The sequence below is a fragment of the Pan paniscus genome, chromosome 3 (assembly GCF_029289425.2).
Source record: "Pan paniscus chromosome 3, NHGRI_mPanPan1-v2.0_pri, whole genome shotgun sequence".
Lineage (NCBI taxonomy): Eukaryota > Metazoa > Chordata > Mammalia > Primates > Hominidae > Pan > Pan paniscus.
This window is the reverse complement of record NC_073252.2, coordinates 152,110,001-152,130,341: the sequence shown is the minus strand read 5'-3', so window position 1 is coordinate 152,130,341 and position 20,341 is coordinate 152,110,001. Positions and strand designations below refer to the sequence as shown.

General features: G+C 38.2%; 1 long non-coding RNA gene across 1 annotated transcript in view; it reads right to left on the bottom strand.

The window, feature by feature from the left end:
* LOC134730293 (uncharacterized) overlaps positions 1-20,341 on the bottom strand; it is a 462,039-nt gene that overhangs the window by 45,400 nt on the left and 396,298 nt on the right. The window contains exons 9-10 of the long non-coding RNA XR_010112048.1: positions 19,864-19,947; positions 14,663-14,748 (exon numbers count right to left, since the gene is read on the bottom strand). This is a non-coding gene — a long non-coding RNA (uncharacterized LOC134730293). The remainder of the gene's footprint in view (positions 1-14,662; positions 14,749-19,863; positions 19,948-20,341) is intronic.

The window sequence follows — 20,341 nt, the reverse complement described above, 5'->3', positions numbered from 1 at the left end:
AAATTATGGAAAACCCCTATCCTAAATTTTAATTACAGGAAGCATAAGTGGTTAATTTTATGAAATGGACAAATTGAAAGTAATGAAAATAAAAGCTTCAGATTATTGTCAGATTATGTATCACATAAAAGATAATATATTAACCTTTGTGAACTTAAGTAAATAATAGCTAAATTTTATTGAGTGTTTGTTATGTGCCAAATCCGGTGCTAAATGTTTTAAGTGTAGTATATTTTGTTTAATCTTCAAAATAACCCTTCAGGGTAGGTACTAATAGGGTCCCATTTTATTAATAAGGAAACCATGGCTAGTAATTGGTGGAACCTAGACTCCAACTCAGTGGTGTGACTGGAAGCGCTTCTCTTAACCCCTTCACTACATTGTCTTAAAGTGTGTCTTTTACATACTTGAAAGCACCTTAGGAAGGTCTAATTTTTAAAACAATAAACTTATAGTGGCCTTAAGTTATTCCATTTTGTGCTGATATAAAGAACACTTGAGAAGGGGCAATTTATAAAGAAAATAGGTTTATTTGGCTCATGGTTCTGCAGGCTGTACAAAAAGTGTGGTGCCAGCATCTGCTTCTGGTGAGGACTTCAAGAAGTATCTAATCATGGTGGAAGGGGAAGGGAAGTGGCATGTCACATGGTGAAAGAAGGATCAAGAGAAACGCGGAGGAGGTGCCATGCTTTTTTAAACAACCAGTTCTGTGTGTACTAACAGAGCAAGAACTCACAGGGACGGCACCAACCCATTCATGAGGGATCCACCCCCATGACCAAACAGCACCCACTGGGCCCCACCTCCAACATCAGGGATCACCTTTCAACATGAGCTTTGGACAAATATCCATTGTATGTCAGACCCTGTTTTAACAATTCTTTAGTATGCACAGATCATGTTCAACAAATGATAAATAAGCCATATGACCATTGGGCAGATATTTTCCTTGTGTTTGAATCTATAGTCATAGTGAATTCATAATTGAAGGATAATTCTGCAGACACATAATTATAATTGTTCTGATTCCCACCTTTTCTTACACACAAAGAAAGTCATGTTTAAAATAGAACTGATGACTTTTCTGGCCAAAATGGCTCCAAAAGTTCATATATTGTTTCAGTTTTCACTGCAGAAAAATAGCAACAAGAGATAAAATGCTTAAAGCACAAATAAAAGTAAAAATGGCATAGGCAAATTAAAACACAAGAAAATCATCTCCATGGCAATATCTAGTGAAGCTGAAGATATCTTAGAAAGTGGGATAATTTCATTTCTTGGTATGTACTCTAGAGAAAAATCTCCCAAGATATTGAACAAGAAATGAGCCGTGTGCAAGGCTGAAGTTTGGGCCCGGTCTACTGCAGGAAGTAGGCATTGCTAGACATGGACATTTTACATTTATGAAGGAAAGTGCTTAAAATGTTCTTTGCAAGATGGGGAACATAGCTAAGCTAAGTACTTAAAACCAGAAGCAGGTTAGGGCTGCTGAGCTCCCTCCTCCTAAAAAGGATAGAACAAGATAAGTTGCTGACCACCTGGGAACTTGAGAACCTGGATAGACACTTGATCTCATGAATAAGAACTAAGTCAATCTGCCCATGACTTAAGGTTCACTTCTATTACTATTTAAAAGTGTACCAATAGCTGTATATAATAGTAGGGAAAAAAGAAAGGAAGGTAGGCAGGCAGTCAGGAAGGAAGGAAGGAAGAAAGGAAGGAAGGAAGGAAGGAAGGAAGGAAGGAAGGAAGGAAAGAAAGGGTGGGAGGAGGGAGGGAAGGAGGGAAATTTGGGAAAAAAAACTGTCAACAGTCCATATTTATAGACAATATCACTATCTAGACATCTATTCTATACGTAAACTATTAGAACTAACAGAGAACTCATAACATGTGTGAATACAAGATCAATATCAAATATCTTTAACACCTCTATATACAATCAAATGGAAAATGTAATAGAAGAAAATCTCATAATCTCATTCACAATAACAAGGACTATAAGGTGTCTAAGAATAAATCTAACAACATTTTGAAGATCTTTTGGAAAAAAATTTTAAATTATTATTTTAGTAAATAAAATACCTAATTAAATGATGATATATAGTGGAAAATAATACTCAATAATTTAAATGTGATAATTCTCTATGAATTCATTTATAAACTCAATGCAATTTAATCAAAGGGCCAGTCTGGATTTTTGTGGAATTTGACAATACTATTTAAAAGTTAATACAGAAGAATAAAGGTACAAGAACAATGAAGACAACTTTGAAGAAAAAAGAAAGGATAGGAGGATCCTATGAGATAGAAAGAGATGAATAGATTAGAGTAGCCTAGAAATACACACCTGTGTGGAAATTTGATATGGAGATAGCTTAGTAAATAAAGAGAGAGTGTATAATTTAATAAATGGTGCTGAATTATTATTTTTATAAAAAAGAAAATGAAATTGGATCTCTTCATCACATATATGAAATTAAAATTAAATTTTAAACTTTGAGATTAAAATATAGGAGAGTATCTTTATAGTCTTAGAGTAGGAAAGACTTTGTTAAACAAAATACAAAAACACAAGAAAAGATTCATAAATTACTTTAAAATTAAGAAGTAGTGTTGAAACAATCATGCTATACAACGTTATAAAAGAATCCACAACCTAGAAGAAGACATTTACAATATACATCATGAAAAAAAGCCTTAATATCCATAACCTTTATTAGGTTGGTGCAAAAGTAATCACAGTTTTTGCCATTGAAAGTACCGGCAAAAACAGCGATTACTTTTGCAACAACCTAATAACAAATTAGTAAGAAAGTGCTAGCTTAACAGATAAATGAACAAAGAAAAATTACAGAAAAGGAAATTTGTATAGTCAATAAACATATACATGTTCAATGTGATACAAGTACACAATGGTGCTCACCACTGGGAAGACAGGAGCGTGTGGTCTTCAAATGTGGTTGTAATATTTTATTACTTTTAAAGATCTGAAGCAAATCTGGCAACATAGTAAGCTATCACAGAGCTGAGTAGTTGGTAGTATTTTTCAAATAAAAAATAATGATTATAAGTATCAATATCAAATAAAAAGATTTTACTTTAAAACTTGGCTGCTTCTAAATTCATATTCATACTGCTTACTTAGGAAAACTAATTTGTCTTCTAAAAGAGTGTTTTTTCTATGCAAACTGTGGCAATGAATCTTTAAGCATTTAAGTGCTGTGGAAAATTTTTTAGGCATATGCTTTAATCAGCATCCTCTGCCAATGAGTTTTCTTTTCTTTCACATTACAAAGAATATCAGTAGTGAATGCAATCATGTAACTCTACAACATTACTAGGGGTGAACCACAGAACCTGAGAACTGTTGGGGTTTTTAAAATACACATTTTAACTTTGAGCAAAAGAGCCCCTTGTTTCTGTGATGAATGAGATGTGGCATTTTCTGATTGGCAAGTGACCCATAGAAAGCACACAGAGAATGATCATGTCACCATTCAACTTCATAATTAAGTGTAGTTTTGTTTGTGGCCTTAATTGCATTTGTTGGAAGCTGAGTCCTTGATTTCTTAATCATGTCTACATTTTTACTTGCCTATGTAAAAATGAATAAGAAGAGGAGGTATGTCTCCAAAGAAGTATAAGTTTGGGAGATTTGCTTGGTATAGATAAGCAGGGTGTTTATCCTATTATTTAGCTGCCATAGTTCTCCCAGGGAAAAGCTGAGTCTTTGTATCATCTGGGCATTTAATGATGACTGAGAATTTGTCCTTCTAGCTAAATGCTGCCAATGTGATATTTCTCCCTTAACTGCCTTGCCTCTATTAATAAATGGGCCAATTTAAGTGTCTAGGTCCTTGACATATCTTTACATATACAGATGTTGCATCCTAGCACAATTATGACTGACATCTTCCTGCCAGAATAAAATAAATAATTTAGCACCTTGGGAGGCTGAGGCGGGTGGATTATGAGGTCAGGAGATCGAGACCATCCTGGCTAACACAGTGAAACCCCATCTACACTAAAAATACAAAAAATTAGCCGGGCGTAGTGGCGGGCACCTGTAGTCCCAGCCACTCTGGACGCTGGGGCAGAGAGAATGACGTGAACTCAGGAGGCGGAGCTTGCAGTGAGTGGAGATCACGCCACTGCACTCCACCCTGGGTGACAGAGCGAGACTCTGTCTCAAAAAAAAAAAAAGAAAAAAAAAGAAAAATGTACATGACAGCACTTTGTATGCTGAAAACTGTTTCACAATGGTAACCTAACAATCCTGGAAGTAGAGAAAGACAAACACAGATTTAGAGTCATATTTTTGTAACTTCACGTCCCGTTCCTTTAAAGGAAAAGAGATGTTTAGTAGTTACTGTCTCTTTGAGCATAAAGCTTCCTTCAAGGAGAGACAGGCGGAAGAAAAGGGTATGGTATTCACTATGGACAAGCAAGCCCCAGTTTTCTCAGGAGAGTGAAACTATTGCAAGCCCACAAGAAGTGTCTGGCAACAAGTGGGTTCCTGGTGTACTCATGGTCATTCCAAAAGCACAATCACACACTGATGACTATGTGGGACTGGGAAGAGGAGGAGCCCATCCCCAGCATCCTTTCCACCGACTGGAATATGCTAGTCTGTGTGCAGAGACCCTTGGTTCCATGTGCAACAAATGCCTGCCAGCACCAATGGGTTTGTAGAGCCAAAGATCTCCACTTCAATCATGTCTGGACATATTAACCTGAAGCTATTCACAATACCGATATTATTGGTGGACCCACAAGCTGACCATGATTCATAGTGCAGGCGTGGCTTTGATAAAAGGCACAAAGAAGCTGACTCTTGGCATTTCTGCTCCAATCTGAGGTGGTGATACTCATTTTTATGACCTTACACATTAAACGAGGCCACAAAAATTCATTTTATGTCAGCTTTTCTCTCAGCAGCCCCAAATGATCTCAGTCCCAGAATAGATTGAGATAGTGCCCTACAGGTGAAATATGTTTTAGCTCTCAGTTATTATTATTATTATTATTAGTAGTAGTAGTAGTAGTAGTAGTAGTAGTAGTAGTAGTATTTTGAGATGGAGTTTCGCTCTTGCCCAGGCTGCAGTGAAATGGCACAGTCTTGGCTCACCACAACCTCCACCTCCCAGGTTCAAGCAACTCTCCTGCCTCAGCCTCTTGAGTAGCTAGGATTACAGGCATGCACCACCACGTCCAGCTAATTTTGTATTTTTAGTAGAGACAGGGTTTCTCCATGTTGGTCAGGCTGGTCTCGATCTCCAGACCTCAGGTGATCTGCCTGCTTCAGCCTCCCAAAGCACTGGGATTACAGGTGTGAGCCACCGTGCCCAACCTAGCTCTCAATTATTATTTTTATTTTTGCTTTTAAAAATTATTTCTGTAAACCTAGAATGCACCCAAAAATATACAAAAACTTGAGCCAAAAGTCTTAATACAGACTTTGTGTCAGCTTTCACAAGCAGCTCTACTGATTCATTTTCTTTTCCACCTCCACTTCACATCACCTCTACATCAGTCCTAACTCCTCGCCTCCTGAGAAACACTTTTCTGAGAATACAGCAGATGGTTTTTTAGATGAAAACACAGGAAAACAAATGCTAAACAGAAGAATGTTCTACCTTCTCAGGAAAATAAAGAGGGTACCTAGAGGAACATTGAATAATACTGGTCTAGGATTGTTACCTATGGCGGAGGAGGAAAAGAGCAGTCTCAGAGGAAAACACTGCTCATTTCTGTGCACTGGAAAGTGTGTTGTTTGCCATTTGACGAGTCCATTTAATACTGTAAGTTTACTTACTGACCCCCTTGAAAGTGCCAATTCTCTAAAATGATGTCATTTCCCTTAATTGAGACATGAATGAATGCATCAGGATTCAGAGGAGGTTGACCCTTCTGGAGTGCTAGTGCCTAACAGAACTTAACCTTGAAGTCAAGTTTAGGACCATAGGAAACTTCCATAACGAAGGCTAGTTACTGTTGATGCAGTCAGTCTCAGCTTCTTCACAGGATGACACCTTTGGACAGCAATAGTAGGGAAAATTCTCTCTTGTGCTCATTACTATAGTCTACCTTCCTACATAATTTAAGTACTAATTTCCATTTCTTCGAGGCTACTGTGGCCAAAGGAGAGCTATTAAATGTGTTGTGTCTCCTCCTCCCCATCCCAGTGCCTCCATCGTGGCCAATCTTCTTCCCTAGAGCAGCTCTCCTGTTAACATCCAATCAGCCTGTGGCTCCCACTCTTTCCTCTTCCTGAGGCCATTCTTCCGGGCAACATCTTTTCTGACTTCCCCAATTAAATTTGCTAAACTTGTGGGATATGTACCAATGACATGTGCCATAGTGGGAAGACAGGCTTTTGGTGGACAAACAGACCTGGAGTCAAAATTATCTCTTGCACAAAACATAATACCTCACCCACAACATTTTTCCCTCACCAGAATGAATCATGACCACAGATCCTGGTATCTTTGGTCCCAACCCAGAAATCTAAAAGCCAGTCTGACCTGCATAATCCTAAGCAAGTCAGTCCTTTTGTACTGTGATGGTTAATTTTGGGGGTCAACTTGACTAGATTGAGGGATACCCAGAGAGCTGGTAAAGCATCAGTTATTGTCAGTGCAGCAGCAGGTACAGAGCCTGTCTCTCTCCTGCTGAAAGGAAAACCCAGGTGGATGTGCTTTTTTTTTGGGGGGGGCGGGGATTTTTTACCACATATTTATTTTTTATTTTTTATTTATTATACTTTAAGTTTTAGGGTACATGTGCACAACGTGCAGGTTAGTTACATATGTATACATGTGCCATGTTGGTGTGCTGCACCCATTAACTCGTCATTTAATATTAGGTATATCTCCTAATGCTATCCCTCCCCCCTCCCCCCACCCCACCACAGGCCCCGGTGTGTGATGTTCCCCTTCCTGTGTTGCTTTTGATTAGAACGATGAATGATGGGGCTGTTCCAGGTGTGTCTATGAGGGTGTTTCCAGAGGACATTGGTATATGAGCCAGTGGACTGAGTGGGAAGATCTGCCCTCAATGTGGACAGGTGCCATCCAATTGGATGGAGGCCTGAATGGAACAAAAAGATGAAGAAAGAGCAAATTTAATCTCTGTGCCAGTGCCAAGACATTCTTCTTTTCCTGCCCTTGGGTATCAAAACACCAGGTTCTCTGGCCTTCGGACTCCAGGACTTATGTGACACCCACCTCCCCACCCCCATGCTGTTAGACCTTCAACTTCTGACTGAGGGTTACACCATTGGCTTCCTTGGTCCTGAGGCCTTTAGACATGGGCCAAGCCAGGCTATCTGCTTTCCTGGTTCTCCAGCTTGCAGACAGCCTATCTTGAGACTTCCCAGCTTCCATAATCAAGGGAGCCAATTCCTCTAACAAATCCCTTTTTATGTATTACTGTCTATATTCTATAGTTTCTGTCTCTCTGGAGAAAGCTGACTAAAACAAGTCCCTTTCACATGACTGGAAAAGATCCTAAAATCCCATTTCTTTCTCAGAAATCTTCAAAACATGTTCCTATGGCAAAATATTCTGCTCATTTTGACATTCTAAATGGTATATATATCCATGTTACTATACATCAAAAGTGAGTTATTCTAGTTATGGGGAGGCAAGAGTCCTTCTAACACACTCCCTTTAGCTCCATGGAAAAGATCCTCCCTTCTTTACATAAATAATTTACTGATTCATCAAATCACCAGCCAATCTGTCTCCTCTCACTTGTAACTTTCTCACTTTATGTTGACTTGGTTCAAGGTCAAATAGGAAACGTTAATTAGTTCCAACCTCACAAGTTTAAAGATAAATTTATGAGTTTGTTTTTTTTCCCCCAAATAGATGAAGTTCTGTCTCCTGGCTGCATTCTGCAGCTAGTAATTGATTTGTTTAGTTACATATAAAGAAGCTGAGCATTCTATAACACATTGCTGTTCAATAGAACTCTCTATTATGATAGAAGTTTTTTATATCTATGGTAGCCACTGTCCACCTGTGACTATTAAGGACTAAAAACATAGCTAGTATGACTGAGAACTACTTTTTAAATTGTACTTGCTATGGTTTGAAGGTTTGTCCCCTTCAAAACTCACGTTGAAAGTTAATCTCCAATGTGGCAGAATTGACAGGCAGGGCCTTTAAGAGGTGAGTGGGTCATGGGGACTCTGCTCTCATGAATAGATTAATTCATTCATGAATTAATGGATTAATATGTTAATGGATTAATATGTTAATGGATTAGTGGGTGCATGGGAGTGGGATTTGTGGCTTTAGAACAAGAGGAAGACAGACCCAAGCTAGCAAGCTTAGCTCCTAACCATGTGATGCCCTGAACTGCCTTGGGACTCTGCAGAGAGTCCTCACTAGTCAGAAGGCCCTCACCAGATGTAGCCCCTTGACCTTGGACTTACCAGCCTATATAACATAAGGAATAAATTATTTTTCTCTATAAATTACCCAGTTTCAGTTATTCTTTTAGAAGCAACAGAAAACAGAGTATGACAATACTTAATAGTAATTAATTTCATTTTAAATAGCCACAGGAAACTAGTGCCTACTGTACCGTGCAGTGCAATGCCAGATTAATAATGGTGACAAGGTTCTATTTCCACTGGAAATAAAAACTTATTTTAAAAGTCCAAAATAATAATAATAGCCATCATTGCTATCACTGCTCATGTAGAGGGGACAATTAGAGATAATGAGTTAATTTAAGGATCCATATTTTCTTTATTTAGTAGAACCCTAGTGAATAATCTAAAATCATGGCCTGTTAGGGACAATGATAACAATGTATAGAAATTTTTACTCATAGAAGGCAGTATCACCAGTTAGAATGGCGATCATTAAAAAGTCAGGAAACAACAGGTGCTGGAGAGGATGTGGAGAAATAGGAACACTTTTACACTGTTGGTGGGACTGTAAACTAGTTCAGCCATTGTGGAAGTCAGTGTGGCGATTCCTCAGGGATCTAGAACTAGAAATACCATTTGACCCAGCCATCCCATTACTGGGTATATACCCAAAGGATTATAAATCATGCTGCTATAAAGACACATGCACATGTATGTTTATTGCGGCACTATTCACAATAGCAAAGACTTGGAACCAACCCAAATGTCCAACAATGATAGACTAGATTAAGAAAATGTGGCACATATACACCATGGAATACTATGCAGCCATAAAAAAATGATGAGTTCATGTCCTTTGTAGGGACATGGATGAAGCTGGAAACCATCATTCTCAGCAAACTATCGCAAGGACTAAAAACCAAACACTGCATGTTCTCACTCATAGGTGGAAATTGAACAATGAGAACACATGGACACAGAAAGAGGAACATCACACACCGGGACCTGTTGTTGGGTGGGGGGAGGGGGGAGAGATAGCATTAGGAGATATACCTAATGTTAAATGATGAGTTAATGGGTGCAGCACACCAACATGACACATGTATACATATGTAACTAACCTGCACGTTGTGCACATGTACCCTAAAACTTAAAGTATAATAATAAAAAAAAATTTAAAAAAAACCATAGGAAGCAAACAGATCCAGAATTTGGGGAATACACCACCTATAATAAATTATACCTAGCTGTCTTTCTCCACTAAAAAATACAATTATAGTAATTTAATAGCCTAAAAAAAAAAAAGGAAGGCAGTATAACATAAAAGGGCACAGTCTCTGGACCTAGACTTCCTTATGAGCTGTATATCTTAGCCAAGTTCTTAACCTGTTGTGCCTTATTTCCCTCAACAGTAAGATTGGGACAATAATAATGTTGTTAATCCATATAAAATACTTAGAACAGAGACTTGCACATGATAAGTACTCCATAAATGTTAGCTGTCATCCTCCTTAAAGAATAAAGACAGCCCCAAATCTATATTAACCCTGGCATCAGACATGACTGATTTCTTTCTCTCAAAGGATTCAAGTCACATTAGAAACATGTGATATCTGTGGTCTAAGGAAGTTTGACATTTAATAAATGTCAAGTGGCCTTCTATCAAAAGACTTCCCATGGTAATTGTCAATTAGTTATTCAAGGGCCTGTCGATAGAATTTTCCCACATCTGGTTGAACATGAGCACTCCATTAGCAAAAGCATTTACAGAGGAAGCATGATGCATTGAACCCCTTCTTTCATCTAAGAAGAACATTTCCTTAGATTTAATCAGTCTTAACCAGAAACTACAGACATTCAAGTAGAGATGTAACGAAAATTTTAATGGGGTAACAAATTCCTCAAAAAATATTATCAGAAATATTGTTTGTAATAAATCAAAAGCTAATTTTGCCACAATGTAAACTTCATTATTATAATACTGCTTAAAATGGGTTTATTCTATCAAAAGTAATACAATTTAAAAAGAAACACAAATTTTAAAATAATTTTGTTCATATTTTTCTCAGTTTTTGATCTCCTAGTTTTTTCCTACTCAAAAATATTACTTTCAAAACCTTTATTTTTCTTAGAAAACAAGTAAAAATAATGCTATGGGAGTTAATAAATAAGGTTGTCATTAGAAACAACTAGAAATTCTAGAGAAGAAACCTGACTTGTGATGTCATATTTGTTAGGGAATTTTAAAATATGGTTTTTTCCTTACAATTCCCCCACTGGACAAAATGACTTCCGTATGGCAGACATTGAGAAGAAAGGAGTAATCTACACATCTCTCCTCCTGGTTCTTATCCCCACCCCATTTCCTCCAGCCAGGGAGGTCCCCGGAAGGAGCATTGATTGGGATGAGAGGAAACAGATCCTATTCCTTTCCTCTAACTTCCTGGCCTTCAGCAACCCACTCAACCTTAAAACCTGGTTCTTCAATTGAAAATTAGTAATTGGCAATGTGGTAATTTCCAAGATCCCTTCTGATTCTAAGAGTCTGTAAACTTAAAATTTACAGAAAATCTCTTAATTAGCTTCTATTTATCAGCTAATGTAGGTATCATTTATATTTCCCCTTCAAATGAGTTTTGTTCTTATAAATGCATCTTCATGAGATGTAGCCCAGCCTACCCAACTATGATGCCACTCTTCTGGATCTTCTCTTCCAAGTACTCCCTAGTCTTAGAATAATGGAGTATAATACCCCACAAGAGCAGCAGCGTTTTAGAAGCAGATGATTAAGTGTTGAGGTTAAATGACGTCTGTTAGACTACACTATGTGGAAGGATGAATACGGGTAAACAACATTTTAATATCACCAATCGATTATTTTTACAACTGATTATTGTAAAAAATGTCTACTGTTTAATTTTTTCAGTACCATATGCTTGGCATAAGGTAGAAGCAATCAAAACTAAGAAGCTGTCTTGTATTTATGAAGCTCTAAAAGTGGGCCTAAGAGTGCTTTGAAAACTTGCAAGCTCCATGGAACAACCTCAGAGAAGCTGAGTGATCTCTTCCGGTCCCAGGCACAGTCAAAGATAGAACCTCCTGCAATTATTTCCCTGACTCCTAGACCCTTCATTACCCTACCCTAGGAGGCTGGGAATACCCATTCTCTATGATTTGCACCCATTTTCTGTAACTAGCCTCTGGTCTGGCTTGCCCTTAGTCACACCTCATCTTGTACCGTGGTTCCAATAACTGTATCAAGATCTTGTCCTCAGGTGTTCTCCTGAATTCTTAGCTGGCTGTTAGGACTGTCCCTGTCCACCACACCTTCATAGCTAGCTGAGAAGTAGAGTCACTTCTCAGCAGTTTGGATACCTGTGCTCTTGTCTTGCTTTTCAAACTCTTCAGCTATTGTTATCCTCCCTCTGAGTCCCTGGTCCAAAGCTGTCCTTCATACCTGCGCTTGTGTTCAAACAGCATAAATAACAATGAGTCTAGCCCTGACAATTCAGAATGACATCTCTTAGATGCTGGCACTGTGCTGGGATTTGGGGTACAACAACAAATAAAGCATTGTTCCTGTCTGGAGTTGCTAACAGTCTAGAGCCAGGGTTCCCTGTCTGTGGCTTCAGGGTCATCAGAGGTTCCTGAAAAGTCACATGTGCTCTGGGCATTTTCAACCATAGTGTTCGTTCTGGGGTTTGGAGTTTTGTGTTTCTTAATCTGTTTGTGTGTGTAGGCTCTTTCTTGAGGACACAGCATACACTGTTTAATAAATATGATTCAATAATAATAATTGAGTTTGGAGTTCTTTCTGACTTTTTCAGAGAACATTCCACTTTTAAATGAAGGCATTGTCATTTTCATTTCTTTTTAAATCTTCAACACTTCAAATACTCATAACAGTAGACTTGTGTTACATGATTAAAATGTTGTAAGTCATTTGATATATTGTCCCCAGATGGGAGGTGTAAAATAAGATGTTTGTCCACAAATCCTCTTCCAAAACTTAGCAAAGAAGTGGGTAGGAAGGAGCAGTACGGTTTGCCAGTTCTCTGGATGTATTTATTTAGTTCATCTGCTTGCAAAGCATTTCTGTATCTCATTTGTTTTTATTCCAGGAAAAGATTGACAAATGAGTTATAAAATTCCCACTATATATATGAAGAAACTAAGCATAAGTGAGGTCAGAGAATCTCCCAGAAATAACATATTTGTCAGTGGCAGTGTTGGTTCCAGGGACTGAAAATCTAGCATGGGTGGGCCATGTGTGTATAGGGGACTTTCCAGTTCTGCTTCTGGACACTGCCCATTCTTTGTCTATCCCATGGCTTAGGTGGTCTCTATGGTCCTTCGGGCCCCTCATCCAGATATCCAGATAGCCAGCCTCCTGTTCATTTGTTCTCCACTTTCTTCCCACTTCTATGTCTAGCACCAAGTGCACTTTGATTGTTAGGCCTTCCCATGTCCCTGAGACATGGGTGATTAGACCCCCCAGGAGAGCTCCCCAAGATGCTCAGAATCCTACTCCTAAATCATTCTAAGGAACCTGAGAGGAGGAAGAGTCCAGGAACTCAGAGCTCATATCCTTTCCTATGCAGATAAACTCAGTAACGCACATCTACATAAAGGTGGGACAAAATTCCCAGCAGCAGGGAGAAGACTCAGCAAGGCCCTGGTGGGGGCAATTCTAGGCGGACGTGAGTCACTGACACTCACTGACCTCACTGGGCGGTGCCCTCCTGAGCACTCAGCCACACCCACAGCCCCTTTGCCTTTGCATCACAGGGGAGAAGCAGGTGGAGAGGAAAAGCACAGAAATATGTCTGGCCCTGACCACAGGGCACAGCTTCCTGAAAGAAAAAACTTGGATTGTTCATAGGAAATAATGGAACAAGCATTAGTTAATCTAATTATGGTATTAAAAACAAACAAACAAACAAACAAAAACAGAGGGTTTCCCAAATGATTTCTTTGCTGACTTCTCACTTGGGTTGAGAGACCCAGGAAGAAGCAATAAGTATGTCACGGTCCAACAGGGTTTGGCCCACCATCTGATAAAAATGAGTGTCCATGCTTACAATAACAGCTAATATTTATTGTGTGCATACTAGATGCCAGACATGTTCTAAGTGTATAATCTCATTTTGTCCTCAAATAACCCTAGAAATTGCCATTATTTCCAATTACAGATACAAATCTATTTGGGAATATTCTGGGTACTGACCTACCATTTGGTCTAAGGCTTCTACATCTTTTTCAACTTGGAGAACATTTTGGAAATTTTTTTTCTCAGTCAATCTTCAAAACACAAGATTTCTTGGCCCATTATTTATACAGGTTCTATAAGAGTAAAATAAGTTCTCTCCTGGGGAGAGGGACTTTAAAAAGTGCGAGAAATAGCAAAGACAGGAGGTTGTCACTCAAACAAGTAGATATGCTAAAGCTGCCAGCAGAGACAGACTAGCAGGTAGTGGAATAATAATTAATATTTTACTACTCTCAGAGCTTCATTCTTTCATTAATGTTTGAATAAGATAGGTCTGTTTTATAATGTTTTCTTATGTGTGTTTCTGGGTCTACTTACTTCTCCTGTATGTTTTGTCTTTTTTCCCCCCTTTCAAGTTTTTTCTTTCTTGTTTCTGCCATTCAGTTTCAGGTAGACTTTTGGGTCTCTTTTTGCTTTGAAGATTATCTCTTTTTTTTTTAATCCTTGCTTTTTGTTGGAAGAGTCTTTACCTCTATCATTGTCATTTGTTAAAACTATGTTATTTTTCCATTCCTCTCTTTTCATCCACTTAGCCAATTGTGATCTGTTTTCATTCATTCTGTTTTTAATTACAAGCTTCCTCGCATGGTGCTTTTTGTCTGCTCTCCTTCAAATTTTCCTTTATCTCTTCATAACTTATTTTTTTCTCTAATTAATGGGCAGCTTATCTAACTATTCAAGTATTTATGATTTCTCCCTAATTGGTCCTTCTTTCTCCTTTCCTTGGGATCTTCCTCCAGCACTCAATTTGGTAATGCACTGAGTTGAAACAGAAGGATCTCACAATTTTTCCATTACTCAGTCATTCTCTATCTTTCAGAAACAAGTTCATGAAATTACCTACTGTGCCTATAGGCTATAGTTCTCCCTTTAGCTTAGATTAAAATGTGACAGGTGTTGTTGGAAGTTACCTACATTAATCACAGACAGAATATAAGGAACAAACTGCATCAGGAGGTAAGGACTGGAGTGCAAGAGCTTCTAACTAGTGAAAGCAAGGTACTTACATGTGCAGAGAGTCAGAAGATGGTCCTCTCAATCAATGATGTGGGAGATGAGCTGGAGTTTCCTTTGTCTCCCTGAAGTTGTAAATCTTTGAAAACAAAAGCAATTTTGAAAAATACAGTTAAAAATGTTTCATGGGGGTCTCACTGCCTTTTTTTGGAGACAATTTTCCAGGCCACCTTGCATTTGTTTGGTTCTTATTTCCAAAAGGCATTGGCATTATCTCAATTCAGCTTATTAATAACTCTAAGAAAAAAAAATGCACTGAAATTGTGCAGTTCACAGGTGAGCTTTCTCAGGGATGGAGTTTCACTTGTTCAATCTAAGGTAAGATTTAATAACAAACAAGGTTTTCGGTCTATGTCTGTTGAGTTCTGTGCTTTCTCAAGATTTAGTTCCCTGCCACTCTCCTTATCTTCCCTACGCACTCCCTGCTTCTATATTCCTGTTTTCTCTCCTTTTACAACTTTTGGAATCTTTCATATTTTATCACTAGAGAAACAGGATGATATGAACTAACTGAGGGAGAAGAAAATAGTCACCACTTTCATGTGTTCTAATGAAGTTGACCATACTCGATATATCTAAACCTCGCCTAGGAATTATTCAGATACAAAGATACTATCTCTGAGGGGTTCATTAAAAATTCAATTGAGGCCGGGCGTGCTGGCTCACACCTGTAATCCCAGCACTTTGGGGGGCTGAGGCGGGCGGATCATGAGGTCAGGAGATCAAGACCATCCTGGCCAACATAGTGAAACCTCGTCTCTACTAAAAATACAAAAAAATTAGCTGGGCGTGGTGGTGCACGCCTGTAGTCCCAGCTACTCAGGAGGCTGAGGCAGGAGACTTGCTTGAATCAGGGAGGCAGAGGTTGCAGTGAGCCGAGATCGTGCCACTCCAGCCTGGGTGACAGAGCGACACTCTGTCTCAAAAACAAACAAACAAACAAAAAAAACAACAAAAAAAACAAACAAAAATTCCATTGAAGAAAACAGATAAATCAAGGATGAAAATGACAGTGAAGGCAGGTCTGGCCCACTGTTTGGTAGGGAGGAAGTCTAAGAGCCTCACATAGTGAGAAGGCTGAGAAACAGAAGGCCAAATACTTATTTTAGGTTTTATTTTTACTGCCTTTATTGCTCTTAACTCTGCAGACTTCTCTAGCAACAGCAGCAGCTATGACCCTCCCCAGGTTCTGGAATACTCAGAAATCTAAACTCTGCCTCCCACTGCTTCTGTGTGGAGGGAAAAACAACTGAACATTCCCCAAAAAGCTTCTTATCACAAGTGTCTAAAAATTCTTCGAGTGTGCTCTCAAGATATGCTGTCATGTGTCAGCTTCCTTGTTTACTTTTTCAGAGCCTCAAGGAACTGAAATCTGTGGTTTTGTGAAACACAATTCCTTTTTTACTATCATTATCCATAAGCTTGTGCTCAAGGTCACCCGTTTTACTGTTCACGTTCACTTTCAACTAGGCCTGAAATGATACCAAAGAGATGGAAGGAAGCTTCTGGCTTTATCCCAAGTGAAGCAGGCACCTCCCTGTTTTAGCATATGATTCTGCTTAGCTTCCTATAGCTCGTCTTTCTCCGTTTGACTTGCTTGCTCACTCACTTGCAATTGTAGGCATTTGCTTTATCATCCTTTGGTGAGGATGAGGGTGAAAGTGAGTGTGAGAGAGTATGGAAAATGGGTAGGAATGGAGGAACAACTGAGCAGATATGCTGTCTGGCCACCTAGTCTTCATAAAAAATTTGATAGCCCCTACCCAAAAGAATATAAATCATTCTACTATAAAGACACACGCACACTTATGTTTATTGCAGCGCTATTTACAATAGTAAAGACATGGAACCAACCCAAATGTCCATCAATGACAGACTGGGTAAAGAAAATGTAGTACATATACACCGTGGAACACTATGCAGCCACAAAAAAGAATGAGATCCTGTCCTTTGTAGGGACATGGATGAAGCCATCATCCTCAACAAACTAACACAGGAACAGAAAACCAAACACCGCATGTTCTTACTCATAAGTGGGAGTTGAACAATGAGAACACATGGACACAGGGAGGGAAACATCACACACCAGAGCCTGTTGGCGGAGGTGGGGGGGTTGAAGGGAAGAAACTTAGAGGAGGGGTCAATAGGTGCAGCAAACCACCATGGCACACGTATACCTATGTAATGGCTTATGTAACAAACATGCATGTACTGTACATGTATCCCCTTTTTTTTAGAAGAACTAGAGAAAAAAATAGTAAAATAAAATAAAAAATTTGATAGCCCCATTGCACTACTTGATGGGAGAGGCCAGCTGGGATGGCAGAGGGTCTGTGGTCTGTGGTCATAATTCTTGGTCTAATCTAAGTTGATGAAAACTGCTCTTGGAAATATTTATTAATAGTTCTGAAGCTAACTTGAATAACAAATCTGGTATGAAAATAGATCTTATCCTGTTTCCCTGTCGTCAGTCACTTTTCTGATTTCATCCTGGAATACAAACATATCAGATAAATTTAGTCTGTCTAAGGAGAAGCATTATATGTTTTTAATGACCAATAACAATTTATCTTGAGAAATCTGTTTTCCACTAACTGATGTAGCCCAGTAAATGGCTAAGGGAATTGTATTTTTTCATAACCAACAACTCTCTCGGTGATGCTTTTCCAAATAGGTGCACAAACCAAGAAAAAATATGTCATAAATGTTATTGAAAAAACTAGTTTTCTGAGACAGTGAAAACATTTGATTTATTTAAATTAAAGCAGAATGGCAGTGGCTTGTGTTTAATTCATGTTGTCTGAAATTGAAGCAATGCATTCATCTTGATTTTTCATGCTCATTGTCCCTCTCTTTAAATGGTCAACTTCAGTTGCCTGTTATTTGCTCAAGTTGTTTACCTTTGAGTATGTTTTTGACCAACAATCAAACAAGTGTATTGAAATGTCATAGTTTAACACATGGTCAGTAGTCTCCTTTAGAAAATCCATTTGTCCTCACAGAGTATTTACAGCCCCCAAAAGATGTTATTTTCTTTGATAATGAAACAATGTTGTGCTTAGGAATTTGGTAATGGGAATAGACTGTTTGCTAGTACCCAAAATGCTAAAATTGAAAGAATCCTCATAAATATTTAGAAGCTAGCATATGCAATCACTTAAAGTTTGGTGTGTAGGTACCTTCCATGAATTTCAGAGTCAGCTTGGCAAAGGAAGATGACTGATTAACACATGTTCCAAGTAATTTTGTAAACTGATACTGATCACTTCTAAAATCCTCTTAAACTTCACAAATTTGAGACGTGTGGAAAGGTATATAGAAGTATCTTAATTTTGGAGATAAAATCTTCATATTTTTTACACCAAACTCTGCAAGTAAAACTGATAGTTTATGTTAAAATGTCATTTTTTGCAACTAGCACAAAACTAAAAAGTGTTTTAAATACCTCAAAACAGGTGACTGTATAAGAAACCCTGTGCCTCAGAAATGAATATGTAGAAATGTGTTTTACCAAAATCAGGGTTATATGAATATATTTTCTTTTCTTTCTTTCTTTCTTTTTTTTTTTTTTTTTTTTTTTGAGATGGAGTCTTGCACTGTCGCCTGGGCTGGAGTGCAGAGGCACAATCTCAGCTCACTGCAACCTCCACCTCCTGGATTCACGCCATTCTCCTGCCTCAGCCTCCTGAGTAGCTGGGATTACAGGCACCCACTACCATGCCCAGCTAATTTTTTGTATTTTTAGTAGAGAAGGGGTTTCACCATGTTGGCCAGGCTGGTCTGGAACCCCTGACCTCGTGATTCACCTGTCTCGGCCTCCCAAAGTGCTGGGATTATAGGCGTGAGCCACTGCGCCCAGCTATATGAATATATTTTCTAAGTGTGCCTTAGGTTGTACATGTCAACAACATTATTTATAATTAACTTATAGCAGCATTTACATACATTTTTCTTTGATAGAAAAAGGTCATCATCACACACAAGGCTAAATTATAGGAATGTATAGAATAATTTTTAAGGAAATATTATTTTTTTCTTTTACATGGAACATGTAAAATAGTATTATTTATAAGTGAAATGAGGTGAAATAAATTACAGTTCTCAATAGGCTTGCACTAAAAACCCCAAAGACCTTTATATTACAGGAACCTGCTAGTCCTGAAAACGAAAGGCAAGCTAAAATAATCTTTACTGTTTCAGCTCCCTTAGTTTGGAAAATGTAAAAACTGCTCTGAAAACAGAGTATTTTATTCTTAATAGCTCAAAACATTTTCAATGAGGAAATGATTTTCAATATTCTATTAAGCAGGAATCATAGGAGGGATGTTTATGCAAAATTCTGGATTAGTAGAGTACAAATTAAATAGTAATTATAGTAAAACAGAAACAGATTGTCCAATCATAACTCTAGAGGTACTTTAAAAATTCAGCCACAAAGCAAGATTTGGGAACATGTTGTGATTATTGAGTGACCGTATGGGTAGCAGCTGTCTTCTGAGTTTGGAAGGGGCTAAATGTCTGAGTTTCCAAAGCTTTATTTGTCATAGGATGCCATATTGAAATGGCTTATCAATCTTTCCCCAGAATTTAGTTCAAGAGGAAGATGACTATGAACTTCAGAGTAAAAATGAGTAGCCAAGCTTTCATCATGGGAGGAAGAAAAGATTTATAACCAGACACATATGATAGTCATTTACTTTATTATTAATGCTTTTGAACCTAAGTAAATTTAGTATTGCAGGTATCACACAAAGAAGGAATCCTTCTTTGGGCTGGAATGAACTCAGAGAAAGGATCCATGGATTACCCTGGTGAACCTGATACGATTTTTCCCATCACTCCCTATTTATTGCCATGTTGTCCTCCTTTATCCTTCCATTGTGAATCACACAAGCTCATATCATGGATGTAGGAGGAAAACAACACCTCTGATACCAGGCCAAGCTCTGAATTAACCAAGACATACAGCAGGAGTCTTGTGGATAGAGATCAATAGATCTGATTTAATAGTAACAATGCTATTTGTTCAATACAGTTAGATGTAGCCAAGCTCTGAATTAACCAAGATATACAGCAGGACTCTTGTAGATAGAGATCAATAGGTCTGATTTAATAGTAACAAAGCTGTTTTTTCAATACAGTTAGATGTAGCCAAAAATGAGCTTGATAACGTTATTCAAAATTAAATACTCACCCCAGAACATAAATTTTCTGCAAGCAGACACCTCCACCAAAAGAAAGCAGAAGCCCAGTCTGTCTCCGGAACTCAGCAATCACCCTAAATGGTAAAGAGAACTCAAGAGTGTTACTCTAATTCACTGGTTCTCAAATGTGTTACAGGGCCAAGGGACCCATAAACCCTTTCCAGGAATCCACAAAGTCAAAACTACTTTTATGATGACACCATTGCCTTTTTCACTCCCATTTTCTGACAAATATATAGTTGGGTTTCCAGAGGCTATATGACACATAATATTGTAACAGATTGAATGTAAAATTCAGAATCCATCTGATTCCCATTAAAGACAGTCATTAAATTGATTTTCAAAAATGTAAAACAATGCCACTTTTCTCACTAGGTTATTTCTTGAACTATTTTAAAAGCTTTTAGTTTTGGACACCATTTTAAGCTTACGGAAGAGTTACAAAGAAAGCACAAACAGTTCCAGTAT